Raw genomic sequence first — 3808 nt, forward strand, 5'->3', positions numbered from 1 at the left:
AAAAAAAAAAAAAAAAAAAGCCAATAAGGAAAAAAGGCACTGAAAGAGTTGTCTTTTTGCCTCAGCATAGCTATTAGAAAGCATTCAGATATTCTACTGCAGGACAAACAGCAGCCTATCCCATCCCCCTCAGCAAATCTCCTTTCAGATGCAAGACCAGGACAGCCCAACCACTCATGGTTTAGCATAATAATCTCTGGTATTTTTTGGTTTTTTTTGAGTTGGAGTCTCACTGTGTCACCCAGACTGGAGTACAGTGGCACGCTCCCGGCCACCGCAGCCTCGACCCGCTGGGCTTCAGCGATCCTTCCACCTCAGCCTTCCAAGTAGCAGGAATTACAGCCACGCGCTACCACGCCCTGCTAATTTTTTATTGATTGTAGAGATGAGGTCCGCCAAGTTGCCCAGGCAAGTCTCGAACCCGCGGGCTGAGGCAATCCACTCACCTCAGCCTCCCAAAGCGCTGGGATTACAGGCTGAGCCCGGCCATAATAATCTCTAGTAAATTTTAGGTTCCTTGTCAAGGCCGAAGATCAAAGATCACCCTTTGGCTGGCCAAAGTCATAAAAATAATAAAATGACCACCTTTGGTCAAGGAGTTTGTGAGTTGCAAATATCTGAGTTTGTGAATTGCAAGCAACCATGTGACTAACCCACCCATCTGCCTGTAGTCCATCACCTGACAGTACCTGAGCTTGCCTGCCCCTTTGTGATAACGTGGAGCAGACCATCACCCAATCACCTTAATGATCTTCCCCCATCTAGGAGAATGGTTAAAAGGACTCCACCACAAGCAACTACGGGCCATTGCCTTGCTAGACTGGTGTGCTTCCTGGCTTTGGCCTCCTCCTCCACCTTGGGGAGGTGAATCTTCTCTCTTCCTTCTCTTTCTCTTTCTAATTTACTTTTAAACAAACTTTTCTCTCTGAGCCTTTTTGTGTGTTGCAGTTACTCAGATCTCTGGGTTACTGGTGCTGCGTCCCCCCTTGCCTCTCCATCTCTCCATTCATCCTCACCCTGTCCGTACCCTAACAGACACTACCTACATAACCCTGCCAAAACCAACAACTTCATAAAATACCACAAACTGAAAAAATTTCCAGGTGCCGTGGCACACAGCTGTAACCCCAGCGCTTTGAGAGGCCAAAGCAGAAGAACTGCTTGAAGCCTGCAATTTTAGAGCAGAAAACACATCAAGCAGTTCATCTTTATTTTTTTATTTTTTGATTTGGAGTCTCACTCTGTCGCCCAGACTGTAGTGCAGTGGCATGCTCTTGGCCACCGCAGCCTCGACCTGCTGGGCTGCGGCGATCCTTCCGCCTCAGCCTTCCAAGTAGCTGGAACTACAGACACACGCTATCATGCCCAACTAATTTTTTGATTTTCTGTAGAGATGTGGTCTCACCAAGTTGCCCAAGTGGGTCTCGAACCCGCGGGCTCAGGCAATCCACTCACCTAGGCCTCCCAAAGCGCGGGATTCCAGGCTGGGCCACCGAGCCCGGCTGCGGCTCATCTTTTAAAAAATTAAAAATCAAAACAACTGTCCGGGCATGGCTACGACTGATTGTAGCACCAGTTACTAAGAAAGAATTGCTTTAGTCCAAATAGTAACTTGAACTACAATAACACAACAACGGAAAAACTATAACTACACCCAAAACGGATAATAAAAACACAAAAGAACACAACTCTCAATTCCAACGGGTAGCAAAATAAGAAACGTAAAAAGAGCGTAAAGAAGGAAAAACTCGCCGGGCTCGGTGGCTCAGCCTGTAATCCCGCGCCTTTGGGAGGCTGAGGTGAGTGGATTGCCTGAGCCTGCGGGTTTGAGACCCTCCTGGGCAGCAAGACCTCATCTCTACAATAAATCAAAAAATCAGCCGGGCGTGGTAGCGCATGCCTGTAATTCCGGCTACTTGGAAGGCTGAGGCGGAAGGATCGCCGGAGCCCAGCAGGTCGAGGCTGCGGTGGCCGGGAGCGGCCACTGCGCTCCAGGCTGGGTGACAGAGTCAGACTCCAACTCAAAAAACCAAAAAAAACCAAAAACTCGTTCAACCTGCCCTTGCCCACTACTATGCCAGCGAGCAGCTCGGAAGCAGCCACCCACCACCATAAACTGCACGGTCGAGTTTTCTACACCCGGGGTATAACAGGAGAAAGTAGCCCATGAAAACCCAACCGGATGATCACAACATCTCCTCTCCAAATAAACATAAACGTGAGCCTCCTGCCTGGTACCACTTCCTCACACTCAACACCCTATTTTAGAAATGGTGAATTGGATTACGCTTCTTCAGACCTGTCTTTCGAAAATGCAGAGTTCTCCATGCGACATTAGTCAGATTCCATCCTTTTGGTTATTTGCCGGAAAGTCAATCGCGTGAAAAAGGCATTACAACCGGCAACCACTGCGCCCTTATCTACATATCCCTGCCTCTTGTGACGCCACCCTCCGCTCAAGGTTTCTTTCCTTTCGCCTTTCCCTCCTAAACATAATTCTCTCTCGCTACCCCTCCCGACGACCCGACAGACCTCGGCGGGTGTGACGGAAGAAATTCCGACTCTGGTCTTTTCGGGCATGCGCCAAGGTTCCGTCGTGGTTTTGAAACGCCGAGTCCGGACCGTGCGCGGCTGGGCTGGGCAGGGCGGTTGGGAGACGCTGGGAGGGGGCGGCCGAGGGGGAGACGGTAGCTTCGGTTGCGCCAGGTCCGAATCGCTGCTCTACTCCACGACCCCGTCAAACCCTCAGTCCCCCTCAGTTTGTTTCCCAGAACTGTAGAAGGGGAATAATACTGCCTGGCTGCCTCACGAGGTTTCTGAGAGGGCTAAGAGGATGCGGGCAAAATGCACTGCGAGGGCCCAACCCCACGCAGACCAGTCCCGCGTCTCCACTGCTGCCCTGTGTACTCTGGGACCGGATGCCGACTTCGCCGAGATCAGGTTCCTCGGTTCCTAGGGCACAGGGAAGTCGCTTCTGGCCTGCACTGGGTAACGAAGCGAGTGCTCATCCCTTCTTTTTAGACAACGAAAATACATCGCGCGCAGTTCTGTCTTCCCTTTGCCGGCTAGGCGCTCCGGGCAAGACGATGCTGCTATCTGCAGCAACCACAGTGTCTAAGGTTTTGCTGGTATTTCCCTCTTGGTCTACACGTGATTTAAAAAAAAAAAAAAAAAATGGTGAGACCGCATCTCTACAATAAATCAAAAATCAGCCGGGCATGGTAGCGGGCGCCTGTAATTCCGGCTACTCGGAAGGCTGAGGCGGAAGGATCGCCGGAGCCCAGCAGGTCGAGGCTGCGGTGGCCGGGAGCGGCCACTGCACTCCAGTCTGGGCGACAGAGTGAGACTCCAACTCAAAAAAAAAAAAAAAAAGATTTGCTTTGTTTTGGACTTTTCGAGGGTATTTTAAATTATTACAATAGTGAAAATGTTCCTCATAGATAATTTGGAAAACACAAAAGTTTTGTTTTTGTTTTTTTGAGTTGCCTGGTGTACATGATGAAACCTTGTCTCTAAAATAAGTAAAACAAACCGGGCTCGGTGGCTCAACCTGTAATCCCGCGCTTCGGGAGGCTGAGGTGAGTGGATTGCCTGAGTCGGTGGTTCGAGACCCGCCTGGGCAACTTGGCGAGCCCTCGTCTCTACAATAAATCAAAAATTAGCCGGGTGTGGTAGCGTGCACCTGTAGGTCCAGCTACTTGGAAGGCTGAGGTGGAAGGATCGCCGGAACCTAGCAGGTCGAGGTTGTGGTGGCCGGGAGCGGCCACTGCGCTCCAGTCTGGGCGACAGAGTGAGACTAACTGAAAAA

This window comes from Carlito syrichta, unplaced genomic scaffold (assembly GCF_000164805.1).
Source record: "Carlito syrichta isolate Samal-C Ts95f unplaced genomic scaffold, Tarsius_syrichta-2.0.1 Scaffold303105, whole genome shotgun sequence".
In the NCBI taxonomy this organism is placed as follows: domain Eukaryota; kingdom Metazoa; phylum Chordata; class Mammalia; order Primates; family Tarsiidae; genus Carlito; species Carlito syrichta.